This window comes from Arachis ipaensis, chromosome B02, assembly GCF_000816755.2.
Source record: "Arachis ipaensis cultivar K30076 chromosome B02, Araip1.1, whole genome shotgun sequence".
NCBI lineage: Eukaryota > Viridiplantae > Streptophyta > Magnoliopsida > Fabales > Fabaceae > Arachis > Arachis ipaensis.
This window is the reverse complement of record NC_029786.2, coordinates 86,059,300-86,070,722: the sequence shown is the minus strand read 5'-3', so window position 1 is coordinate 86,070,722 and position 11,423 is coordinate 86,059,300. Positions and strand designations below refer to the sequence as shown.

At 37.5% G+C, this 11,423-nt stretch overlaps 1 long non-coding RNA gene across 1 annotated transcript in view; it reads right to left on the bottom strand.

Annotated features, from left to right (window-relative positions):
* LOC110268944 overlaps positions 1–6,439 on the bottom strand; it is a 23,828-nt gene extending 17,389 nt beyond the window's left edge. Inside the window, exons 1-3 of the long non-coding RNA XR_002357726.1 lie at positions 6,271–6,439; positions 5,854–6,012; positions 5,466–5,611 (exon numbers count right to left, since the gene is read on the bottom strand). This is a non-coding gene — a long non-coding RNA (uncharacterized LOC110268944). The remainder of the gene's footprint in view (positions 1–5,465; positions 5,612–5,853; positions 6,013–6,270) is intronic.

The following is an 11,423-nucleotide window of genomic DNA, read 5'->3' as shown; positions in this document are numbered from 1 at the left end:
AGACATGATTGTCAGAGTTGGGCCATTCGCCTTTCCCACTGACTTTGTTGTGCTGGAAATGGAGGAGCACAATAGTGCTACTCTCATTCTAGGAAGACCCTTCCTAGCAACTGGACGGTCCCTCATTGACGTCCAACAGGGGGAAATAACCCTGAGAGTCAATGATGATGAGTTCAAGTTGAACACTGTCAAAGCCATGCAGCATTCAGACACATCAACAGACTGCATGAAAGTTGATCTTATTGACTCTTTGGTAGAAGAGATCAACATGGCTGAGAGTCTCGAATCAGAGTTGGAAGACATCTTTAAAGATGTTCAGCCTGATTTGGAGGATTCAGGGGACATGAAAGAGCCTCTGAACTCTCTTCTGAAAGAGGAAAAACCTCCTAAACCCGAGCTCAAGCCACTACCACCATCCTTGAAATATGCATTTCTGGGAGAAGGTGACACTTTTCCAGTGATCATAAGCTCTGCTTTAAATTCACAGGAAGAGGAAGCACTTATTCATGTGCTAAGGACACAAGACAGCTCTTGGGTGGTCCATAGGTGACCTTAAGGGTAGGCCTACTGGGCAACCAGATTTCTAAACTTTGATGCCAAATTAGCAGGAGAAAAACAATTGCTCCAGCTAAATGAGCTAGAGGAATTCAGATTCACAGCTTTCGAAAATGCCAAGCTTTATAAAGAAAAATAAAAAAAGTGGCATGACAGAAAGCTTTCATCTAGAATCTTTGAACCAGGACAGAAGGTCCTGTTGTTTAACTCTAGACTTAGGCTATTCCCCGGGAAACTGAAATCCCGGTGGAGGGAACCATACGTGATTACAAGCGTGTCACCATATGGTTATGTGGAGCTTCAAGATATTGATTCTGATAAGAAGTTCATTGTCAATGGGCAGAGAATCAAGCATTATCTTGAAGGCAACATTGAGCAAGAATGCTCAAGGCTGAAGCTAGATTAAAAGACAAGGTCCAGCTAAAGACAATAAAGAAGCGCTTGCTGGGAGGCAACCCAGCCATGGGGCAACAATCCTCTAAGCATTTTGCCCTATTAAGGAGCTGAGCAAAAATCTGATTCAGGCTGAAAAAGGACTGCTGATGCTGTTGGATTCTGACCTCCCTACACTCAAAGTGCATTTTCTGGAGCTACAGAACTCGAAATGGCGTGATTCCAATTGCGTTGGAAAGTAGACATCCAGGGCTTTCCAGCAATATATAATAGTCCATACTTTGCACAAGAATAGACGACATAAACTGGCGTTCAACGCCAGTCCTCTGCCCAATTCTGGCGTCCAGCGCCAGAAAATGATCAAAAACTGGAGTTGAACGCCCAAACTGGCACAAAAACTGGCGTTCAACTCCACAAATGGCCTCTGCACATGAATTTCTTCTCTTGCTCGAGGGCGAGCAAAATTCTAAGTTTGGTGTGGTAAAAGCATAAGCTTTTTGTTTTTTCATTACCATTGATGGCACCCAAGACCGGAGAATCCTCTAGAAAAGGGAAAGGGAAGACAAAAGCTTCCACCTCTAAGTCATGGGAGATGGAAAGATTCATCTCCAAAGCTCATCAAGACCACTTCTATGTGTTGTGGCCAAGAAGAAGGTGATCCCCGAGGTCCCTTTCAAGCTCAAGAGAAATGAGTATACAGAGATCCGATATGAAATCCAAAGAAGAGGTTGGGAAGTTCTAACAAACCCCATCCAACAAGTCGGCATCCTAATGGTTCAAGAGTTCTATTCCAATGCATGGATCACTAGGAACCATGATCAAAGTAAGAACTCGAACCCAAAGAATTATCTCACCATGGTTCGGGGGAAATACTTAGATTTTAGTCCGGAAAACGTGAGGTTGGCGTTTAACTTGCCCATGATGCAAGGAGATGCACGCCCCTACACTAGAAGGGTCAACTTTAATCAAAGGTTGGACCAAGTACTCATGGACATATGTGTGGAAGGAGCTCAATGGAAGATTGACTCCAAAGGCAAGCCGGTTCAACTAAGAAGACTGGACCTCAAGCCTGTGGCTAGAGGATGGTTAGAGTTCATCCAACGCTCCATCATCCCCACTAGCAACCGATCTGAAGTTACTGTAGATCGGGCCATCATGATTCATAGCATCATGATTGGAGAGGAAGTAGAAGTTCATGAAGTCATCTCCCTTGAACTCTACAAAATAGCCGAAAAGTCCTCCCCCTTGGTGGACTCATTCCTTGTTCTTACATTCTCTGTTTTTCGTTTTCTATGTTAAGTGCTTATCTAAGTTTGTGTCTTATTACATGATCATTAGTATTTAGTAACTTTGTCTTAAAGTTATGAATGTCCTATGAATCCATCACCTCTCTTAAATGAAAAATGTTTTAATTCAAAAGAACAAGAAGTGCATGAGTTTCGAATTTATCCTTGAACTTAGTTTAATTATATTGATGTGGTGACAATACTTTTTATTTTCTGAATGAATGCTTGAACAGTGCATATGTCTTTTGAAGTTGTTGTTTATGAATGTTAAATATGTTGGCTCTTGAAAGAATGATGACAAGGAGGCATGTTATTTGATAATCTGAAAAATCATAAAAATGATTCTTGAAGCAAGAAAAAGCAGTGAATACAAAGCTTGCAGAAAAAAAAATGGCGAAAAAAAAATGAGAAAAAGAAAAAGCAAGCAGAAAAAGCCAAAAGCTCTTAAAACCAAGAGGCAAGAGCAAAAAGCCAATAACCCTTAAAACCAAAAGGCAAGGGTAATAAAAAGGATCTCAAGGCTTTGAGCATCAGTGGATAGGAGGGCCTAAAGGAATAAAATCCTGGCCTAAGCGGCTAAACCAAGTTGTCCCTAACCATGTGCTTGTGGCGTGAAGGTTAGAAGGACTGCTGATGCTGTTGGATTCTGACCTCCCTGCACTCAAAGTGGATTTTCTGGAGCTACAGAACTCCAAATGGCGCCTTTCCAATTGTGTTGGAAAGTAGACATCCAGGGCTTTGGCCGAGTTTAGACGACGTAAAAGGGCGTTGAACGCCAGTTCTACGCTGCTGTCTGGAGTTAAACGCCAGAAACACGTCACGAACCAGAGTTGAACGCCAGAAACACGTTACAACCTGGGGTTCAACTCCAAAAAGAGCCTCTGCACGTGTAACATTCAAGCTCAGCCCAAGCACACACCAAGTGGGCCCCGGAAGTGGATTTATGAATCAATTACTTACTTCTGTAAACCCTAGTAGCTAGTTCAGTATAAATATGACTTTTTACTATTGTACTAGACATCTTTTGATCATCCTCGGACGTTTAGTTCTTAGATCATGGGGGCTGGCTATTCGGCCATGCCTGAACCTTTCACTTATGTATTTTTAACGGTAGAGTTTCTACACTCCATAGATTAAGGTGTGGAGCTCTGCTGTTCCTCATGAATTAATGCAAAGTACTACTGTTTTTCTATTCAATTCAACTTATTCCGCTTCTAAGATATTCATTCGCACTTCAGCATGAATGTGATGAACGTGACAGTCATCATCATTCTCCCACGAACGCGTGCCTGACAACCACTTCCGTTCCACCTTAGATTGGATGATTATCTCTTGGATCTCTTAATCAGAATCTTCGTGGTGTAAGCTAGATTGATGGCGGCATTCATGAGAATCCGGAAAGTCTAAACCTTGTCTGTGGTATTCCGAGTAGGATTCTGGGATTGAATGATTGTGACGAACTTCAAACTCGCGAGTGCTGGGCGTAGTGACAGACGCAAAAGGAGGGTGAATCCTATTCCAGTATGATCGAGAACCTCAGATGATTAGCCGTGCTGTGACAGAGCATTTGGACCATTTTCACAAGAGGATAGGATGCATCCATTGACCGCGGTGATGCCTCCAGATGATTAGCCATGCAGTGACAGCGCATCGGACCATTTTCACAGAGAGGATGAAAAGTAGCCATTGACAATGGTGATGTCCTTACATAAAGCCAGCCATGGAAAGGAGTAGGACTGATTGGATGAAGACAGCAGGAAAACAGAAGTTCAGAAGAACGAAAGCATCTCTATACGCTTATCTGAAATTCTCACCAATGAATTACATAATTATTTCTATCTTTATTTTCTGTTATTTAATATTAATTTTCGAAAACTCCATAACCATCTGATATCCGCCTGACTGAGATTTACAAGATGACCATAGCTTGCTTCATACCAACAATCTCCTTGGGATCGACCCTTACTCACGTAAGGTTTTATTACTTGGACGACCCAGTGCACTTGCTGGTCAGTTGTATCGAAGTTTTGAATGAAAAACGATTTATTAAGACGTGCGTACAGAGTTTTTGGCGCCGTTGTCTGAGATCACAATTTCGTGCACCACTAGCTTATACCACGAAGATTCTGATTAAGAGATCCAAGAGATAATCATCCAATCTAAGGTGGAACGGAAGTGGTTGTCAGGCACGCGTTCATGGGGGAATGATGATGATTGTCACGTTCATCACATTCATGTTGAAGTGCGAATGAATATCTTAGAAGCGGAATAAGTTGAATTGAATAGAAAAACAGTAGTACTTTGCATTAATTCATGAGGAACAGCAGAGCTCCACACCTTAATCTATGGAGTGTAGAAACTCTACCGTTTGAAGATACATAAGTGAAAGGTTCAGGCATGGCTGAATGGCCAGCCCCCAAACGAGATCACTATGATCCTAAGATGAACTAAATATCATAAGATGTCTAATACAATAGTAAAAAGTCCTATTTATACTAAACTAGTTACTAGGGTTTACAGAAGTAAGTAATTGATGAATAAATCCACTTTCGGGGCCCACTTGGTGTGTGCTTGGGCTGAGCTTGAATGTTACACGTGCAGAGGCTCTTTCTGGAGTTGAACGCCAAGTTGTAACGTGTTTTTGGCGTTCAACTCTGGTTTGTGACGTGTTTCTGGCGTTTAACTCCAGACAACAGCGTAGAATTGGCGTTCAACGCTCTTTTGCATCATCTAAACGCGACCAAAGTATGGACTATTATATATTGCTGGAAAGCCCTGGATGTCTACTTTCCAACGCAATTAGAAGTGCGCCATGTTGAGTTCTGTAGCTCAAGAAAATCTACTTTGAGTGTAGGGAGGTCAGAATCCAACAGAATCAGCAGTTCTTCTTCAACCTCTGAATATGATTTTTGCTCAAGTCCCTCAATTTCAGCCAGAAAATACCTGAAATCACAGAAAAACACACAAACTCATAGTAAAGTCCAGAAATGTGAATTTAACATAAAAACTAATAAAAACATCCCTAAAAGTAACTAGATCCTACTAAAAACATACTAAAAACAATGCCAAAAAGCGTATAAATTATCCGCTCATCAACTTATCAAGAAGATTAAATAGCATTATATTTCTGCAATAAATTAGAAAAGTTTGTTTAACAGTACTTTCTATGCACTGACATTAAGTACTTATAACTCTGAGCAATAAAATTGAAGTGAAGACAGCAACCAATACCTGCTACCATTATGTGGCACCATTGATTTGCATGCTTGATCATCTCTGGTGCAACCATTTGCAATTGAGTCATTATGTCTTTGCTCGGCACTCTTAGCCAAACGGTACAAACTATCCCTTAGGCACAATTTGGTTCTAATATCCAACTGCAGCCAAGCAAAATTTTGTTACCGAAGTAAATTATAATCAATGAAACTGATGAACTTGCAGTAATAATTATAAATAGATAACAATTTTAGCATTAAAGCTTTACATCTTGGAACCTTACCAAAGAATGAAAAAGGAAAAGAAAGACTATCACGCACATGCCTTAAAACACTGATGGTAGTGCCAAACTTCAAAGAGTCACTAGACCTTGAAGATAATGCCACCCATGAAAAGGACAGACCTACTAGGGAGGAGAGACTATTTCTTCCTGATTTGCATATAGAACAAAGCCCACAATATGCCACAAATTTATTACTTTGACATTTCTTGTATTCTCAATCCACTGAAGAATTTTCTTGTAAGGAGATAATATTCGACTGCGATCCCTCTCATCCAAAACCTGTGATAATTCAGAGTTCAATTAGAGAATTAGATATCTTATAGATTCATGCTAAAAGATATCACACATATTACCAACCACCATTGTGGTTCAACCAAAGATTTCAAGATGACGAGTCAATTGATAGCATCGTTTACAATAAGAAATTTTAAGCTCACAAATTAAGACTTAGGAATATAGCTACCATACTCACAAGAGCTATTTATCAGGTAATGGAGCATTAATGACAATAATAATGATAAAGTCATATCTAGTTACCTCAAGTTGCATAAGTTCACAAACCATGCTGAGATCAGCCACCGATGGTTGGGTGCTATCACACAGAAAGCCTCCATTATCTCCATTGAACTAGAAATCCTCCAGTGCTTTCAGAGAAGATAATAAAACTTTTTCTGCTTCAGTAGCTGCTTTTGGATTCAGTTGACGGCCAAGGGCAGGTACTAGTGTAGTAAGTATTACATAATTCACAGCAAAGTCATACAACAAATGATGGATAATAACCACATTCCTGGATTTTCTTCTAGTAATTAATTGCTAAGTAGCATACAAGTCTATAGAAAAAAATCAACTGCTCATGGCTAGTCACATTACTTAAAGGAGTTCAAAATAGAAATTAGAATGTATCTACCTGCTTCATTTCATAAATTAGAATAATGCCAATCCATTACTGAGTTAATTTTGGCTCTTCTAGACAGCTCAGTTAGATACCTGATGAATCAAAATGGAAGATGTTATAATTTATGAAGTTATTTATTCTAATCTCTGTCACCCTAATCTGTCCTTTCAATGAACATACAGAAATGAGGGAAATGAACCCAAAATCGTGTTTTACTAATGGACAATGTAACGGTTCAATTCTGAAATCTACGAGTTCCCAAGTAATGAGTACTCTATAAAGATTGGAACAATAGCAGTTCATCAGGTCACAAGAAGCAGATGAGACAGTTCTACTAACCAGTGGTCAGCAATTCCAGTAAAAGCAGAAGCAAGATATACTAGGATTGCATGGCTGCCAAAAGAAAACAAGATTAATTCCACCACTTACATAAGCATTGTAAAGAAACACAGATTCATGTATTTATAAAGTGAATTACACAAATTAGACTAACAAAACGAAAAAGTGAACAGAATGGAGGATACTTAAATAAAATACATGACATGTTTCAGATTTAAATTAGGATATCCCAACATGTTTCCTTCATTTTGATAGCCATGATGTACATAAATAACCTTGACAACCCAGTGATAACCAACAGGTGCAATGGAGCACTGCCATAAGCATTAAAATAAGAAAGGAGGGTTAAAAAGCATGGTTCCTTATCAAGAATTACCTCTCGGAGAGCTTCAAGTTTCCATGAACAATAGCTGGAACTTTCTGCAGAGGGTTTACTTCTGCAAAGACATCAAACAACGCATGTAAGTAGCAGAGCGGACAGCACCAACTATTGCAACCAAATCGTACAAGAAATATAAGACATGTTAGATAGAAATTTGTTGAATCAGCAGAGCAGAGATAATAGACACCAACAAATAGAGATAGATAGATAGATAAATAAGTACCCGTAAAGTCAGGAGTGAGGTGTTGACCTTTGGAAATATCTACCTTAATCTGCTCGAAGTCAATTCCATTTACCCTTTACAAAGAAGGAGTTGTGCACAATCAAAATGAGTACCTCGAGAGCATATAATGGCGACTCCACTCATTCAACCGAAACAAGCCTACCACCTGTCAAATTCTAACGAGATTGTAGCATCACACTTCTGAAGTTTTATCCATATTGAAGAACTACTAAACTAAACAATCAAGAGATCATAGGGTTCACCAATAGAAAGTTATGAACAAAGAAATAATGTTGAATCATTAAAGAGAACTAACTGTTCCATGATCTTTTAGCCACTCTCCTAAAGGCCTATTAGTATTATGAGAATCATAGGGTTCACCATAAAAAAAGTCCGGAATAACCACATAGTAACCAGAAGCTGCAATCTTGTTTGCAAGCTTCCTAAACAACAAGAAAAGCTTATACCTTCCCTTTTTATCAATTTTTGTTCAGTCAACTATCAAACAAGAACACATTCAAATAATTAGAATAAAGTAACAAAATTTGGAGAGAAGAATGTTAGAGAGAAGAAAACTTAACTCAAAAGGTAAGGAAATTTGGAGCCACCTTCAAGCATTGCTATCCCACGTTGTACATCTTTTGATCGTTTGAGTGAACAGGAGCCCACGATAATCGCAGGAGACACTCCTGCAAGAACTCATTGGATTGCTTCCCAGCCTCAGCAACCTCTTTCTCACACCCCTGCACAAAAACTCGAGTTATAAAAAGCAGCAAAGGAACAATAAAAAGACAAGGAGGTTTTAATTGAGTAAACGGTTCTTATAGCATACCTCGTAAACTGAGATTTTGTAACATGTAGTCCATTCTGTTCCAAAAGAAGTTTCTTTTTTCTAGGAAAGAGAATATCAGTGTCAGAGAAGAGACACTGCCCTATAGTAAAAGGAATTGAGTAAGCTAATATCACAACAAACGAAACTCAAGTTCCTATAGTAAAAGGAAACATGAATGAAAACACAAAAAACAGCACTGAATATTAGTAGCAACAAAGCATAGAATTCAGGGTTAGTTGAAGAACCTGGCATGTTTGAGACAAAGCTACCTCTGTTCTCAATGTTGCCTCGCTCAGTATTAGGTTCATGGTCAGTGGTCATCTGTACAGCCTCCCCTCCCCTTGACAGAACTTGCAACATAAAAATAATTAAGAGTGAAATAGTAAGAATAAAGATACATATTACTACTTATGTACACATAAAAGAAAAGCACAGCAGTGAAGAAAACAGAGACTAAATCTGAATTCAAAAATAGAGACTCAATTGAAGATACTAGTATAATTACTACGAGCAGAAGCTAGTCACTAATGCCTAAACACCACAAAAGAAGCAAAATCAAAGCCAGATTGAGGCCTAATCAATTTTCAAAAAAAGAAAACAATAAGCCATTATGACTCCAAAGAAAGAAACAACACCTATTTCAAAAGCAGTTCAGTCATTAGATCAAACACCTCGTCTGCACAAACACAACATTGAGCACATATATCTACCTAATTATCCACTGAGACTAATTAACAAACACTTGATGTGCATGTTAGGTCAAACCAACAAATAAGCAAACCATCGAACACTTGGTGTGCACAGCGAAATTCATAGAGGGGAGGGAAGAAGAAAAAGAAAAACTCACGAGTGTTTCTCTGAATTCTGTTTGTTCAGCAATCCAGATTAACAATCTAAACATTTCTCAGCTATTCAGAATCAAAACCTAATCTAATCCTATTTTAACAACCTAAAAATCCACTAATCAGAAAACAAATCTAACTAAACTAATTACTAAAATCAAACTAACTAAATGAAATTAATTGAACTCAACAGAAATTAAAAGAATTTTGAAACCAAAACCTGGAAGCAGAGATAATCAAACTAACTAAACAAAATTAATTGAACCCTCTACAGTTTGAACAGGGGGAAAGAGAGAGGTGGAATTGCGGCTGATGGTGGAACCGATTTTGGTCACTACGGAGCTAGGGCTTGCGCAAAGGTAGCCGCGGCATTGACTGGAGGAGATGATGGCTGTAGCACTGAGAAGATATGCGAGCCAGAACGAGAGAGGCACGGCGGTGGTGGAGCTTGAGCTTGCTTTGTTCTGCGAACAAGAAAGAACGAGAGAGACAGGAGCTGTGTTCTACTGGTTCAGTGTTTAAAAAAGAGGAGAAGAAGGAGAAGGTAGCTGCGGTGGTTAGGGTAGCCGGCGGTGGCGCTGTGGGTGAGGAAAGGAGAAGAAGAAGCTCGTCGACGGAGAGGGAATGCTAGGTTGAGCTCGTTTGATTTGGTGCTGTGAATGAATAGAGCTTGGGCACAATCGATCATAAAATGCAGAATATAACATTTCTGACGGAAAATTTTAAATTACAGACGAATTTTCCGTCTGTAATTATTTTTCATGAAAAGAAATTAATTTTTTCGACGGAATTATCGACGGATTCTCTTTTCCATCTGTAATTTATGCTAATTCATTTTTTTTTGTTTTCCGACAAAAAATTCCTCTGAAATTTCGTCTGTATTTTCGTGGGATAAAATCCGTTGAAAATATCCGTCTGTAATAACTAATTTTCTAGTAGTGATTATTTTAATTGTCAGTTATTATACATCAAATTAGCATTTAATACATAATTATGTTAATTGTCAATAATTTTTTATAACTATACATCAAATCAGCATTTAATACATAGTTATGTTAATTGTCAATAATTTTAATTTTCTATCATTGTAATATAATTTTAAATTAATTGTAATTTTTGGTAATTTGATATTGATATCTACCTTAAAAAATTAAAACAAAAATCTATGATTCTAATCATGATAAAAATGTATATGATATGATAATGGTTTATTTAATCATGGCAAATATATGATGTATAACGTAAATAATAAAAAATTAACTTAATATTAACTAATTTATATAATTATTTTTGTTCAAAAAAGGCTATATATAGTGTTTTTTTGTGGTTCGTGAGTTTAGATTTGAGAGTCAACTCATTTTTTTAATTTATTATTCTTTTTTGACTACTTCATAGAATAAGAATGTATTCTTCATTTTTCATCGAAGTTGATCTTTTTAAGGTACAATTTATAATTTTTTATATTATTTTTTATATACTCATTCTATTATATTATTCTTTTGATAATTTAATGATTGTTCTTCCTCTAACTTATTCTTTTCGTCTAATGTTCCAATGCGATTGTCTTTTGCCACACTGGTTTACAATGCACCACATCCATCAAATACCATCTCAAGTTGTATTCACTAATTTGGGTTCTAATTACATGGATGTAAGCGTCCCACGAAGGGGCAGTAAACTCTATTTTACCGAAAGATGGTTGGATCTACTCATATATTATAACCAACCTAATGGAATGTGGGTAAAATTAGTTTTCTTGGGAAGAGCTCGATTTTTTATTGAGAAATTATTTTCACAGAATTTTGTAGGCCAAGCTAAGTTTAAATTCCATCTCCTCCATGCTTTCTACGTCTGCCCATAAATTTTCAAAGCGGAGCACATAATGAGATTGAATTTTCTCAATTTAAATTCAGTTTTGATAAATTCGTATCAAATTCAGAGATGCAATTTCAACAATTGGTAATATATTCAAAATTTATACTATCAAATTAGAACTAAACAAAATCTGACGATAAATTTATTATGGGCAAATTAATTTCATTTTTATACCAATAAATCCGATAATACTCCATTTTTTTTCCTGTAGTAAAGAACTCTTAAAACAATGACTTACAATGATCTTTTTCAAAGTTTAAAGTAATTAACCTGCATGTAAATCCTTGATAAATATAAAGGGT